The sequence below is a fragment of the Anthonomus grandis genome, chromosome 22, assembly GCF_022605725.1.
Source record: "Anthonomus grandis grandis chromosome 22, icAntGran1.3, whole genome shotgun sequence".
Lineage (NCBI taxonomy): Eukaryota > Metazoa > Arthropoda > Insecta > Coleoptera > Curculionidae > Anthonomus > Anthonomus grandis.
This window is the reverse complement of record NC_065567.1, coordinates 2,232,375-2,248,680: the sequence shown is the minus strand read 5'-3', so window position 1 is coordinate 2,248,680 and position 16,306 is coordinate 2,232,375. Positions and strand designations below refer to the sequence as shown.

Below are 16,306 nucleotides of genomic sequence, written 5' to 3'. Positions count from 1 at the left end.
TTAAGGCAACAAAACTATTTTCTCCTTTAAGATCTGGAGTTCAGGGTAAATTAAGTTTTCCTACTAAAAGCTTAAAGACTCAAGAAGCAGAAGCAAAATTATGTTTGCATGTTTGTGCTCATTCTGCAATTTTATCCATTGATCATCTTGGCGAGCTTTGCAAGAATATTTTTGAAGACCAAACTGCAAAATCTATTAAACTACACCGTACAAAATACAGCGGCATAATAAAGCATATTTTGTATCCTTACTTTAAAAAAGATTTATTACAATCAGTAGTAACAGGCTTTCCAAAATTCAGTTTATTACTTGATAAGTCCACTGACATAAGCGTGATTATCATTGAAATTATTAGGAATATCGATTATATATTATGACAAAAAATTAAATAAACGGACTTCTACATCCTTACCCTTAGTAGAATTGGAACAATGCAATCCTGAAAGTATTGCCGAAACAATTAGGCAAACATTAAGGCAGTATAATCTTCCAATAAACAACCTGGTTGGTATTGGCACTGATAATGCTAGCGTTATGGTTGGAATTAATAACAGCTTACAAGTACACACTTTTAAAAAATTATGTGCCTAATTTAGTACTAATTTGTTGCGTTTGCTACTGCGTTACAACTGTCTGTATCACATACAGCAAAAGAAATTTTACCTAGAAATGTAGAGTTTATGACTGCTGAAACATTCAACTGGTTTAGCAAATCGGCTGCAGTGCACGTCAGTATCAATATAGGCATTTATATAGTACCATCAATGATGACGCAGATCCTAAAAAGATAGTTCGATCATGTTCCACAAGATGGCTATCCATTGAAGTGGCTACATCGCGAAATTTGGAGCAATATTTAGAACTAAAAACCCACTTCGAAATAAGTCGTTTAAATGAAAAGTGCTATACAGCAGAGCTTTTATACCTTATGTACAAAGATGAAACAAATTTAGTGTACTTTCTGTTCCGTTCTGGATGAAGTCTTAAGGGTCAATAAATCATTTGAGTCCAACAATGCAGATCCAACTTTATTATTAAAATATTTAAATTTTTTGTTATCCTTTATTGTAAATCTCATTTTAATATCCAATACGACTATTGAAGAAGTCGGTACAGATAATATCGATGATTTCTTAAATCCAAAACCTTACCTGGGTTATCAATTTGAGCAAAAAATAGGGAAAAAATGTGCAAACCATAAACTTGCTGAAGCAGATGAAACAGCAATTAGGCAGAGATGTTGCGGTTTCCTTATAGACTTATTTAAACAACTGAAACAACGTTTGCCTGATAACATTAAGCATTTGGAAAAAAATTTACTTATATCAGTTGAAAATATCTTAAGGCAGCAAAAGGAACCACTTACAAAGCTACTAGAAAATCTGAATTATCCACCAAATGAAATAGAAAAAAATCAGTATCAGTATATGAATATTAATTTCATTAAATGGGAAGCCACTACCAATACAAATAATTTTTGGTTTGAGGTGAGTAAGTATCGAGAGCTAGTGGTGTAAATCCTTTTAAAAATATTTGCGATTTTGCTTTAAGCATTTTAGTTCTTCCATTTTCAAATGCAGATGTAGAAAGAATTTTTAGCTGCCTAAATCTGATGTAAAGTAAATTGCGAAGCAGGTTGAGTACAACTATGATAAATTCAATTTTATCTATAAGATATGGATTATTCAGACAAAATAAATGTTGTATGAACTACACCTTACCTCCTGACGTATTAGCAAAAATTGGTACCAAAGAATGAAGAAGCAATAAATTTTATTTTAGATTTAGAGGAAAATTAATAAGTATAGGTGCTAATAAATATATATGTATGTATGTTATTAAGTATGTAAGTTTTTTACCATAAAGATTTTTTTGCTAATAAAAACGTGCATTTGTGTATAGTATTTTATTTAATATACATTATTATAAATAACATAGGAGACACCAAAAATATTTATGTGTCATCCTATGATCGACATTTTCTTCTTCCAAATAAGTGCTTAATAAGAACATTCGCCAATCTTCTTTAATCTTAGTCAATAAAAAAAGAAGCATTCTAATATCCAAAAAAAAATTAATCTTGGTTACATTACATTAGATTTATCTTATGTATGAGTCTGAGTTCGGCTTTCCTAGATATTTTTCATGCCCTTTCAATTAAAACTACTCCAAATATTGTATTTTCACAATTTTTTACATGAGTTTTAATTAAAGGCGTAACAAAATAGAACGAAATAACCATTTAGCAGATTAGTCTTCCAATTTAGCAGATTTTCGACATTCCTCTAGCGGATTTTATTTTGAGGTATTGGCAACACTGAATCAAAGTTTACTGAATAAAATACAAGTTGATTCACTCGGCTCCACGCGCCGTATTACCTATTCACCGCCCCTCACTTCATTTGCCGGGCGACGCTCCTACAATCGAATCTGTTGGGTTACACAGTGAGTAGAGTTTAAATCGTTTTGATGTGCGAGCGTTTTATTACTAGTTGTACCGGGTGGACTGGCAAATTATTATAATCTATTATATTAAAATGTCGACTTATTGTTCGGTAGACAGTTGTTTTACAAAGCGTGGAAGTGGTTTAATGTTTTTTAGATGTCCAAAAATGAAAATAGGTAAGTACATTGGAATTAGTTGTTTATTAAATTCATGATTGCATTCCTAGTTACTTTATGATCTGGTTCCTGTTTCTTTTTTTAAATTAATATAAAAAATGGATTATAGGTGCCAACTCTGGAAAGGTATTTTTAGATTTACTGGCGAACATAGATATGCCGATCTTACTCCGAAACAATGTTATAAAAGGGTTAATATCTGTAGTTTGCGTTTTGCGGAGAGCAGTTTTATGTCCCCTTCAAATCAACGTCTTAGACCCGACGCAATTCCTACATTGTTCCTGACCAAAGCATCGACAAGTATGTTTTATGTTTTCTTCTAATTTGTGCACTTATAATGGCAATATGTATAATAGAAGGTACCTTTTAAGATTTGCAATTTTTTGGTATGTGGGGAAATCAGAATTATTTACAAATTTACGTACTATTTTTCTAGGCACAGATAATTCTAACATCATTGCAAGTCACACATTAAGGAAGGAATTCAGTGACATTTCCGTGAAAACTGACACTCCGATGCAGGTTAATGTTTCTGTCCAGACGGATGTATGTAATAATACAGGTAAGTGAAAGAATCGGCACTGTGAACTTTTTTATAATATGCAAAACAATTACACTTGCACTCAAATGTTTTACTTAAAGTACAATAAAAATTAAGAAAAACCTAGTAATTTAATAATGAATACGACGCTACCCCTATAATAGTTTTTTAGCTCCTGAGTAAAAAAATTTATATTTTTTGTTAGATTTTATTATTTCAGTTTGTAAAGTTCAATAAATTCCAAAAAACATTACCTTAAATTTTTTTAAATTATTTTGATCTTGTTTTGAGTTAAATTTTGATTATTTGTATTAAAACAGGTATCGTATATCTAAAATAAATTTTACTTTTAAGATAAGTTCTGTCAAACGTCAATGAAGATTTCGGCAATAACTCCAAGAAAAATTCAATTAAGAAAAGAAATTAAAACTCTGGAAAAGGAAGGCTCTCACGCAAAAAGATCCCTGGAAGTAGGAGTTACTTTGGACGATGTTCAAAAATTCCAAGATGACAACTACCCAGCAGATTCTTGTGCATTCCTTAAGAGTCAGCTATCTCTTCTGAACAAGTCGTCAAAGTCCACTCTTCAACGTTTCACAAAAACAGGCAATTAAAATAACAAATAAGAAATAAGGGTAACCAATTATATGCCAGGGTATAGTACCTCTCTGTCTTGAGAGGGTGTGTTGTGACCAAAATAACGTGCGCAGTTTCGTTTTTACATAAAATAAAATATGAAAGTTGGATTTTAGTCAACTTCTTATTTTATTATATTATTTTGCTATGTAAATGCGTTATGGAACTTTTGTACATTTAACTCTTATTTTATTTTTATTTTATTTCTTATTTTACTTTATTTGTCTGTATAAATCCAGCTTAAGAGACTGCATTGTTTTGTCCTTCTTTTACAATATTGCACTTTTGCCAGAGCTATTTATCCGCTTTTTAAGTATTAAAAAATGTAATACCTTTTAAAGGTTATTTGAGTCGGAAACATAACTGAGCTTATAATGAAAAAAAACTAATCGAATATTAATAAAATTCATAGAAAAATCGACTTAATTTAAAAGCAAAAATTTTAATAAAAGCAGCAGTCCAAACAAAAATATCTTGGAGCATTAAAAAATTTAGTCACTTCGGCAACGTTGCGCTACAGTCTTACGCACGTTTTACTATTTTTCGAGTTCTGTCAAAAATTATGAATGAATGAATCTCGAGCGATGTTGCCAAGAAATTAAAACAAAAACGCTTTAAATTATTGAGTCTAAGGGTGTATTTTGTATTTAGAGTGTGTTTTATCAGTTTTTTGTTGTTTTAGTACTTTTTTTGGAGAAAATTAATGCCAAAATAAACGATCATGGTGCATTCTTGTGTAGTAAAGAGGGTAGAGCATTAAAATCCAAATTTCATCGGTAAGTTTATTTGTTTATGTTTAAACAGCAAAAGACTTTAGTATTTTTACCACCAGCGTCGTCACATGAAAAATATTACGGTTAATTAATTATGTCATGACATTTTAGCCTCTATTTAAAATTGCACCACAAGAGCGACGAAAACAACACGTATTGATATAGAAAATTATTTGTACACTACACAATCCTTTCTCCATCCTTTTCTCTCTCACTACTTTACTACTGTCTTTAGTTATTAAGTTAAGTGATAGTAATATATGCATTTTTTTACACAAACTTTTGACTTTGATTTAAAAATAAATCCTAATGAAACCAGTCGTACCAAAACAACCTTTAATAAGATACCTAAGTACCTAATCATTAACAAAAAAAATTTAACTATTTAGTTCTTGAATTAGGTAAACTTTGATAATGTAAAATTTATTTAGTTTGGTGGTTATAAAAACAAATAATTTATAGTATTATCAATTTACATATTTTTCCCAAGTAGGTACATTACATAATAATTTTATTCCAGATAATAAAGTTATTATAAAATCGTGCTCCGTCTTCCCCTACAGTTCGAATTAGACGAAACTCGTAAAATAATAGGTATCTTTTACCAGAATTCCCCTTAACATTTTTTGCTAGTTCCCCGTCGGCGAGGAGCTCGGCGCCCTGCCTTTGACATCGAAAGATAAAAGGTTTTTCGCCGAGTGAAGCAACTTGTATTTTATTCAGTAAACTTTGACTGAATGCACGCGTGGGTTGAGTTTGCTATTTGTTTTAAGGATGGTATTTTAAATTCATTACTTTTTTTCTAAAAAGTTCCCTTTCAATATTGGGAGTAATGTGTTAATTGATTTGCAGCAAGCAATTCCAGGTTTCTAGTAAGAAAATCTGATTTTATTTATTACTATTATGTTTTTGTATTGTCAATCTTTAGTCTTTAATAAAATCAAATTCAGTTGATTTCAATGAAGAAGTTTCACTTTTCAAGTATTTAATTTTTAACTTGATTACTATAAATACATTTTACAAAATGTCTGGCCTCTCATTTTCTATTCAACAATTAAAAATTGATTTAAAATTTTCCTGTCAATTTCCTTGATGTAAGAGTATGTATATTTTAAATGGTTCTGAGAAACATTGTAATAAATGACTTTCCTTCAGTTCCCATTACAAGAAAAACATGGAGAGTGATATGCAATGTAAATTTTATAAAGACTTTGAGCTATAGAACTTCTTCTGATCAATTCTCTCCATAAATTTTAATAACTTGACTTCACTGCTTCTAAGCTGACTTCACACTACAATACATATTCATTTAAACATTTATTTTGTCTTTTTTTCACAAGAATCATTTAGTAAATTGATTTATAAGGTTTGCACTGCCTATTTTTTAAATTTTATTTCATGCTCGTATCATACCACTTCCTGTGTTCACTGAGACGAGACTAAGCATCCTCAGCATCCGGAATCGATCAGAATTAATGTTTTTCATAAAACTTCTGTTTTTTAAGAGTTTATTTTATGTAAACATCTGTCCTTGAATTAAGTTTTTGTTAATATTATAGTTCCAAGATAATATGTTGTTAGTATTATAACAGACCAACAAATATATACTATGTAAGTGATATATGTTTATACTAAAAAATTGTTTTCATTTTCAAAGAGTTTATTTTGTTTTGTAGATGGATATATTGTTTCTTTCGATAAAAGTCTGCTATAGAATTTTTAATAAATTTTTTAATTTTAAAAATTAATATTTAAATTATAATTTAAATAATTTTAAAATCTGTTTAATTTTTCTTTAGAAAACAGAGGCAAGTACATATTAAATAAGGATCATTCATCCTCTATTGAATCTATGTGTTAATAAAATGAGGATATTATTAACCTAATGGAAATGCCTTTAGATGTATGATGAGAAAATAGCACAAAAATGTTTGTTGTTGATTGTGACAACCTTTTCTAATCTGTTTAAAATAAGTGTAGTTCAGTGCACCAAAATACTTTTAAACATTTTAAAAATAATTCTAATTTATATGTCTGTTATAATAAATTATTGTATATTATGTATATCATTTTAAGTAATTTTTGTATCCCTATAATAACATATTTTGTAATTTATACACACGACAAATAAAACAACAATCGTATTGACAACAATGGGAGTGGCTTCAGTAAGTCCCCAGTAGTATGTTTTCTTTTGTTTGAGGCACTTTTTAATTGGGTGGATTGGCTGTGGACTCAATTTTAGGTAATAAAAGCATAATATAGTTCGATTTTACATTATTTTGTTAATAAAACACATCTATCAGGTTTTAAAAAATAGGTATTATTTATTTAAATTATTTGATATTGTATGTAATTTAATAAATTATAATTATACATTTTAAAAAACATAACTTAAGATATTTAATTATTAATAGGTAAATAGTAACGCTGAGGTTAAATGTAAATTAACTTATAGTCAAAACAATAAATATTTTTATTATTAAAACATATATATAAATAACTAACCGCAACCATAAAAACCTATATCCAAAATTATAATGTAATGATTATGCTATGGAATTAATTTCGAACTATTAATTGTTATTAACTGTTGTTCTAAATACATGCTTAAAAGAACTAATATGAATTTATTGCAAAACCTTACCCTCTAACTTACTAATTTCAAAACTAATTATATCGTACTAAGAAAATAAAATTAAGTGAATCAAATAACTCAAACTTAAGACAATGCGATCGAGCGGCGTTGCGATGTTGTTGCATTTTTCTCTAATATACGTTACATTCTACATTCATTTAACTTTGAATATTGATTTCTTTATAGAGTATCTTATCATATTTTATGAAAAAAAAAATTTCATAGTTTATTAAAGACGAATATGTTTTGCGCCTATCAAAATAAATGCCAAATTTTTATGATATTGTAAAGTGTGTTTTTTTTGCTATTTCTAAATAAGCATTTGGCGTGAAAACATCAGAGATGTTTCAAGCAAACAAACTGCCCATAGGTCCATGGCAATGCTAATTCTAGCCTTTCAATGTTCTAAGATTATATATAAGTAAAAAATCCTTTAGAATTTTTAAAATTTTACATATTTTTACTTTATCCTCACTTTTTTATCAATAAAATGTTCAAACTTAACATTGTATGTAAAAATTGTCAAAAAAAATGGTTTTTAGACATCTCTTTAACTTTACTGGACCCTTTGGATCTTTTGTGCCAGGCTCGGGTCTAAAAATTTACGGGCCCCTATACAAACATCCATAATTTCTTTAAGTGAATCAAATTAATTATGAAATATATGTGTTAATCATGGATACAGGGTATCCCATAATTTATTCGACACAGAGCAATGGCATATTCTTCGCTCAAAAATATTACGATTTTATCAAATTCTTCTAGTCCGAAAAACGATAATAACCAAGATGCTGAAGTTTGAATTTTATTTTCACTATTTTTTAATAAATCTTTCAAAAAGTAGCATATCAGTACAAAATTTGGTAGTGAGGGGTTTTTGGGGGCGAGAAATTCGAATTCAGTAGTAATGTTTATGTCCTAGAGTATAGTGCCCACACGTCTCGATTTTGGCCGGACAGTCCCGCTTTTTCGCAGACTGTCCCGTATCCCGCTAATTTTTAAAAATGTCCCTCTTTTTAGAAAATATGTGCCAAAATGTAATACAAAATATATTACCCATTATTTATTAAGTATGTATTATGGTAAAAACTAAGAAACAAAAATACATAAAATCCATGCAGAGTAAACTAAATTAGGCAATATACCGAGTTAGATTTACCGGTGGTATTTGATTACTTATTAACTTTACACGTGACATTAATGCGAATTAGCAGCTAATGCGAATTAGAGCCAAAAAGCTTTGGCATGTGTTTAGACAACGGTTCTAAGAATAGGACTTAACGTTGACGTTAACCCGCTGTTTTTTATTGCCAACCAAAAAAAATTATTAATAAATTACTTAGGTTCCGGAGATTGGGTAAAAATATATCTAATAAACCAATGTATTTTTTTTTATTTTGCGAAAACACGATAATGCACACCACAACAAAATCGAAGTGAAAATTCCTCCCTGTCTCAGTTTTCAAATTTTTGTTAGTTGGCAGCACTGAACCTTAATGCGCATTACAGCGAAATCATCCATATATTTAACGTTTTAAAATAATGCAAATTAGGAACGCTAAAACGGGTTACGGGTGTCTACGCATGCGTTTTATCTTAATTCGCAATTCGCTAATGCGCATTAACGATTGTATGCAAATATGGTAATAGACAGCCTAAGGCTTGACGTCACAGACAGGGGTGGAGCTTATACCGACTCCAAACAATTTCGTTGATAACGGTAAATCCCCATAAGGAATTTTTAATTTAGTGTTTCTGTGGTTTATACGAAAAAATAAGACTATTCAGTTGGATAAATTGTGGAAGGAACGTGCCTTTTGAGTGATTTCTTTTTGTTTTTGCCCAGGTGAGTTAATCTAAGATAGTAATTCTGCTTTAAAACTTTTTGAGGTTATGTATATTTTTTTTTGCAGTACATTTTTGTTTGTTTCATTTTAAGAACCTTTTGTTGTTGATAAAATAATGGCTTTGAAACATGTTCTTAAACTTCCGAGCATCAATGCTTTTATAGATGACAACAAAATTATAAAAAGAGGTGAAAATGCCTTAGAATCCAGCCACGTCAAGAAGATGGACTTTGACTCTGATTTGCAAATCATCAGAGGGGATGTATTTGCAAGTATGGAAAACATGAGCTACAAGGTATCTATAGGTATAAACATTCACTTTTGTTAATATAATATGGTATTAATTTAGTTATAATTTTATTCTAGCTTTGGAAAAAAACGGTGATATTAAGGAAGCAACTTACGCTTGTCCAAGAGGCATAAAGTGCCATCACATCGCGGCGTTAGCCCTTTTTGGGCATTACAACATATCGATAACAGATAAAGCATGTGCGTGGAATGCACCACCTAAACCGAAAGATGGGCCTTTATCCACCAAAGCCCTATACAGCACTTGAAGACGAGGTGCCAAATGCGTCTATCAACAGATTGAAGCAAAGGCTTCACAGTTTTGGAAATACAGTTGGTTTTACGTGGATATTGAATGAGGAGTCACAAAATCCGTTGGAAAATTAATTTGTGGTAATTGAAGATATAATTCATTCCAAGGACTTTTTGGAGGCCGTAGATAAAGTGTTTGTGTTGTTGATCAGTCAATAAAAGACATTGTGGCCACCACTACTGGTCAGGTTTCAAATGAAAAATGGTATCTGGTCAGAAAATTTCGTTTGACTGCTAGCAACTTTGGTGCTATTATTGCAGCATGTCGGAGAAACAGATTCCAAAACTTTACTCCTTATTATAACTTGTCGCTTTGTCCATAAACATAGAAATAGGAATTATTGAAATAATCCTTATACATTATTTTACAATGACAAAATAAATTATCTTTAAATTTGTCATACATATTTTATCATAATATATTGATTATTTTTTTCAGGTGAATACAATTTGGATGGTATCAAAGCAAACCAGTGGGGTAGAACCCATGAAAAAGATGCTCTAAACCATTTAAAGGAGTATTATAATTTAAACGTTCAACCAACTGGAGTATGGCTTTCAAATTCAGGGTTTCTTGGTGCCAACCCTGACGGATTAATTGATGAAGAAGAAGCTCTTGTGGAAGTAAAATGCCCATATTCTTTTAGAAATGATCAGTTGTCCGAAAAGTTGAGGAATAATACTAAATATATAATTTTCTATGACAATGAGGGTAATTTGGTATTAAATACAAGCCACGAATATTATCACCAAATTCAAGGTGCTTTACATATTTTAAAAAAGAAAAAATGTTACTTATGTATTAATACTTTGAAAGAAACAATTGTGACAATTGTAGAGATTGACGATTCATGGAAAGAAAACCTTTTACTCTTGGAACATTTTTATATAGAACAATACTTATCAAAGTTGTTAGAAAATTAGTAACTTGTGACATGTTGTTATAATTTTATTTGCATTGTATGTACTATATGTGTAATTTTTTTTTTGTAGATGTAAACAAACTAAAACAACGTTCGTGACTTAATACTTTATTTTGATGTTTGTAAATACTGTAGTAATATACTGACAAGAAATAAAGTTTTATTTGTTTGTTTTTATTTCATTTGTTTACTTTCTTTACAAACATTTTTGTTGGATGTACAGTCTTTTAATAAATTGGAAAAACAGGAAATAATTTAAGAGACGAGTACCATTATTACTTTTAAAAAGCATTTTATAAGAGCAAGTCATTTATTTATAAACAAAGTAAAACGTAAATATTTAGTTTTTAAATTAAAATTCTTAGAACTTTTTACAAAAAAAAAATCGAATAAGGAAATAAAATTGCCACAATAAATTTCTTTAAATAAAATAATGAAAATTTGTGTATGTGATCCTTCAATAATACTCCTGAACTTCTCTAATTGGAGGATATTGGAAGTTTGTGAGAGCCGCACACAGTTGAAAAATAATTGAAATTTGAGATATATAATATGACGGAACTTGCTGGAGAATATTATAACACTTTATCCTCCTAATGGCCCGTTCTACATGAATCCTAGCCTTTGCCATCTGCTGCGTTTCATATACCTGAGATTCTGTCAACTGTGCTGTAGTTAGAAATGGGGGGATATTTAATGATACTCCTGCAGGAAGAAGGTCTTTAATCAAGAAACCCTTATCTGCCAATATCAAATCTCCAGCCACCATCTGATCCAGAACTCTACTCTCCTCAACAATTTTTTTATCAGATGTAGAGCCTGGAAAAGCCTTGCTGGCAAAGGTGATTACACCATTTGGTGCAACTCCTACCAATATTTTCCATGTGTTTCGGTGTTTGTATGAACTGTAGGTCAATCTCTGATTTTCCATGCTTGCTGGAACTGCTGAGTAAATTTCAGTGCAATCCAAAATTATCCTACAATTCCTTAAATTCGTAAAAGCAATAGGAAGGCAGGCCTGATTCCGTTGTCTCGATGGTATAGTTTTCATTAAATTCTTGAAAAGGACTTCATGTAGAGTTTACGCTGTAGAAGTTAACGCTGTCCATTAGTTCAAAAAGAACCATGAACAGCTCATTGGTTGGAATACCAGTATACATAAGCAAATGAGCATTATTTTTTTTGACAATTTTATAGCTGAACCGTGTTGATATATTTGCCAACTTCTCGGTTAATTCAGCCACCTCTTGCCTTAAAAAGTAATTTTCAGCATCTTGAGATGCAGATGATGGACTCAGGAGTGATGCATCAAGTTTTATTTGAGACTCTTTACAAACTTGTTTTGAAGAGCCTGGCGGTAGCTCTGTTGAGGTTCCCGGCAGTGGGTCACATAAAGGTCCTGGCAGTAGCTCAGTTGAAGGACCAGGTAGTGCCTCGGTCAAAAGCTTATCCCCACAATTATTAACCTTTTTTACGGTCCTCCTCCTAAAAAATTATTCACTACACTAATGAATTTTTTGCAACAAAATGCAAAATGCATACCTCTTTGATTGTACATTAAACTTCTTGTGAAGATTGAAGTCAAATAAAGTTGGCCCATTCTTCTTATCTTTATTTACAAAGTGACAATCACACACTTTTGCAAATTCACTTGGATCCCTATCTTTCTTCTGTAAATAAATAAATTTAAAACATACATTTTCGAAAACTGAATGTTGTATTATTCTTTTACCTTATAAGAGAAATCCATCTATTCTTCTCGGTCTTGTTTTTTGGGAACCGAAAAAACTTACATGGATGCTTTGAACTGTAATGTTTACAGCCCGGAACAAAGCACATGCCCATTCTGATGCAGTCCTAAGCCTAAAAAATTTTAAAATAATTTAATTATATTCGAAAACTCATGACTATTAGTAGATGACAAAAATAAATAACAAAAACAATGTAATTTATACCTAACCTCAAAAAGTTTTAAAGCAGAATTACTATCTTAGTGCGGGTATACACGATCCGGTTTCAACGGATGCGGTAGAAACGGATGCGTTTCTACCGCATAGGATATACGCGATACACACTGCGTTAAAAACGGATAGGTATTAAAAAAAGTTCAAAAATTTGATTGCTTCGAGACTTTCATCGGGAAATAATGTTTTCATTGCAAGATTCTTCATCAAGAATTATTTGTGGTCTTGAAGCAAAAGATTTTTTGCGAGAGTCAGTATAACGTGAAAACATTGAAGGCATCCATATTTTGAAAGTGGTGTAGAAAAAAATCGACAAATTTCATACAAATATTCGGCAGTATCATAATAAGTTTTTTAATTATTACAGAATGTCTAAAAAATCATTTGGCGAATTGTTGACTGTGTTAAAACAAGATATATAATGTAATAATTTGGGTGAAAATAACTAAAAACGCGCGTTACAACCGGAACGTATATCGCGATACATTGAAGTACGTGTGTTGCCCAGGATGATCCGGTTATCCGGCGCGCGGTCTTGCCGCAGCAAGCTGCGGCGCTGATCCGTCGATCCGGCATTGACGCATCCATGTATCGTCTTCTATTAAAACCTATGTGTTGTCGTGACGATCCGGCGCCGGACCGTTTTCGCCGGACCGTTCATACCGGATCGTGTATACCCGGCCTTAGATTAACACACCTGGGCAAAAACAACAAAAAATCACTTAAAAGGGACGTTCTTTCCACAATTTGTCCAACTGAATAGTCTTATTTTTTCGTATAAACCACAGAAACACTAAATGAAAAATTCCTTATGTGGATTTACCGTTTTCAACGAAATTGTTTGGAGTCGGTATAAGCTCCACCCATGTCTGTGACGTCAGACTTAGCCTGTCTATTGTAGTTGCATCTCGGCTTTATTCAGATAAATGCAGACAGTGCGGTTCATTGTTTTCAATTTGAGGTTTGACCTATTATTTGATTGACAAAGGTAGAGCACTAATCGCCACAACATACCGGTCATTAAGGTAAAGTTTAATACACTTTTTAGCCTTTGTAGTTAATTTTGTATTTATTTTTATTATTTACTCACAGTATAAAACATGACAAAAAAAGAATGTAAATTTAATGAAGAGCTAAGCAGAGAATTTCCATTTATTAAAAATACTAAAATAGACTATAGGGTGCAATGTGATAAATGCAATGCTGAATTTTCGGTGTCACATGGTGGAAAAAACTATATAACTAAACATTTAGCGACAAAGAGACACAAAAAATTTTTAAATAGTGCCGCTTCCCAAAACAGCTAGCATTAGCGGAAGGGCTATTTACTTTCCTCACCATAAACCACAATCAATTTTAGTCAACATCGGTGGTACGTCGCAAATGATCAAAATATTATATGACAAAAAATTTTCATGTGCAAGGACAAAAATCGAAGCAATTATTTGTAATGTTTTTTCAGAATATTAAAGCTGAGAATGTACACATCATGCGATGTTGATCGGTTTTTATTGGTCAACTTCGGCCCCATACCAAGACCATTCAAATGATTAAAATTCAAAGATTTCTATGAAAAATATACCATATACACTAAGGCACAAAAAAGTTGTACACGTTTTTATCACGAATTCAAATTTCTCGACACCAAAAACCCTCTATTACCGAATTTTGTGCTGATGTCTTTTTGTATGAATTATTAAGAAATAATGAAAGCAAAAATAAAACTCGGTTATTATCAATTTTCGGACTAGACAAATTTGGTTAAATCATAATATTTTCAAATAAAGAATATGCTATTATGGAACACCATGTTTTTAATTATGTTGAATAATGAATATTACATTTCAATAATTCTTATAAATAACTATTAATCCGCAAATAATGAATTCAATCGTCAATGAATCCAAGCGAATAAGTTTTTAAGTATCTAAACCAGAAAATGGTGGGAGTGAGAGCTAAAAATAAGAGAATGTCAATTAACAGTTTCAAGTTTACAAACAAAATTCTAAACAAACATCACTACCTCAGCGAATTTCGGGATCCTCTAAAAACCTCTGGCCCGAGGGAATTCTTCCCCTCTCCTCTCGGTGGGCCTGAATGTCGGAATCGCCGTCCGACTCACCCGTTATCTTATTTAGAAAGATGTTTTAAGGCCGGATTGTTGATGCAATCTGCGCGTTTTTGTAGCTTTAGTTATTCCACTAATTTCGACTGGGGCACCGGTCCCAATACCATTTAGATATATATACCACTTAAATACCACTTAAAGAGCTGTTTGGACAGCATTTGTGATGCAGAAAGCCGTTGTTTTCAGGCAATTCAAAACTAGGTTCTATTGCGAAAACTGCAGTGGCGACTGAGGTGGCTTCAACAGCCGACTCGACAACCGTAGTGACATTGGGGTAAGAAATAACGGAATGTTGTCTATTGGACATAGTAACAATATTGGAAAGAATCCTTATGATTGCGTGACTAACGAAGCGGACAGCTGTTCGCTCTCTGTCAACTCTCTCGAGCCGCGATGTCTGGAACATGGAGGATCTGTCAGAATCCATCTCTCGATGGGCAGGACTGGGTCTCTCAGTTTCATGGCGTATTGGGGAACGGTTTCGATATGACTCGTCCCGCTAGACATCGTAACTGGTGGCAAACACACTTAAAAGCACGTTCATAACACTTCACACTTTGTAACTAAGAAAAATACACACTATGGAATCGCTCGATTGGAATCGGATCTAAACGCACACCAGAAATGTGATTCTGGCGAGTGTCATCTCGGTTCTGTAATAACTTATCCGCTTGACTAAATAGTAAGCGTCTGACGTCGCTGGGAACTGTACCTTTTGCGGCAAAATTTAAAAAAATATTACGCGGCATTGGTATAATATTTTTCTAATGCAGAAATTAGATGTCTAAATCCACATAGATTTGTAAGTCCAATTTTTTTATGCAGTGCATTGCATGTTGCAAATTAAAGCATTGTTCTTATTAAAATAAAATATAAACTCTAATAAAAATAGAATGTAACTATTACAAAAAACAGAAAATAATATTCTAAATAATAAACCAAACAAATATTTCTTTAAATAAAAGGCTCAAAAATACCTCTTTTTTCAGCTAAACAAAAGGTTGGCCTATCGTAAAAGCTGTTTCTTACCTCCAAAAGAGCTGGAGAAGAAATGGAATTTGCAAATTCGACAGGGGCGGCTCGTCAGGTGAAGGTGAGCTTCACCAGAAAATACAAATAAAATAAAAAAATAAAAACATCATATGAGTATTCTTTTTTGATCTAAGACAATCAAAAAGTATCAAAATAACTAGTTTTTATTAAATAATATATCAGTTTATCCAATAAATTCTATTAATCTATACTAATTAGGCGCCTTCTTTCTATAATTCTGGGTCGCATCTAGGTGCTTGGACCTGTGACTCACACGGAGAACAGGAACCGACTGGTCGGGTTAAGGTTTGGTTGCTTGTATTTATGAGGTCTGGGTGAGATGTTATTGGACGCGAGCCTGCGAAGCAGACCACGCCCCCTCAGACGACGGAACTTTTGGCTAGTGAGAAAAGGTCGGGCGGAGGAGTTAACGTATCAGTCTTTAACGGTGTTTTGGATGATGTTTGGGTTTTTGACGTTAGGTTTGGGTTAGGTGGGTTAGATTGTTTACATAAAAATGTGGGGTTTTGTGGTTAGTGCGGATGGGATTTAGGATTTGAGCACCCAAGAAGGAAAAAAAAACGGATACTGTGGGGACTTAG

The 16,306-nt window shown here is 31.9% G+C and overlaps 2 long non-coding RNA genes across 2 annotated transcripts; one reads left to right on the top strand and one right to left on the bottom strand.

Annotated features, from left to right (window-relative positions):
- The first annotated feature begins 8,917 nt into the window (after positions 1-8,917).
- LOC126749153 (uncharacterized) lies at positions 8,918-9,749 on the top strand. The gene is made up of 3 exons (XR_007664911.1): positions 8,918-9,056; positions 9,150-9,362; positions 9,424-9,749. It is a non-coding gene; the product is annotated as an uncharacterized LOC126749153 (long non-coding RNA).
- Positions 9,750-12,312: 2,563 nt separating this feature from the next.
- On the bottom strand, positions 12,313-13,435 carry LOC126748958 (uncharacterized). Its single transcript, XR_007664843.1, has 2 exons — positions 13,242-13,435; positions 12,313-12,443 (listed from the first exon to the last, which is right to left on the bottom strand). It is a non-coding gene; the product is annotated as an uncharacterized LOC126748958 (long non-coding RNA).
- Positions 13,436-16,306: the final 2,871 nt, after the last annotated feature.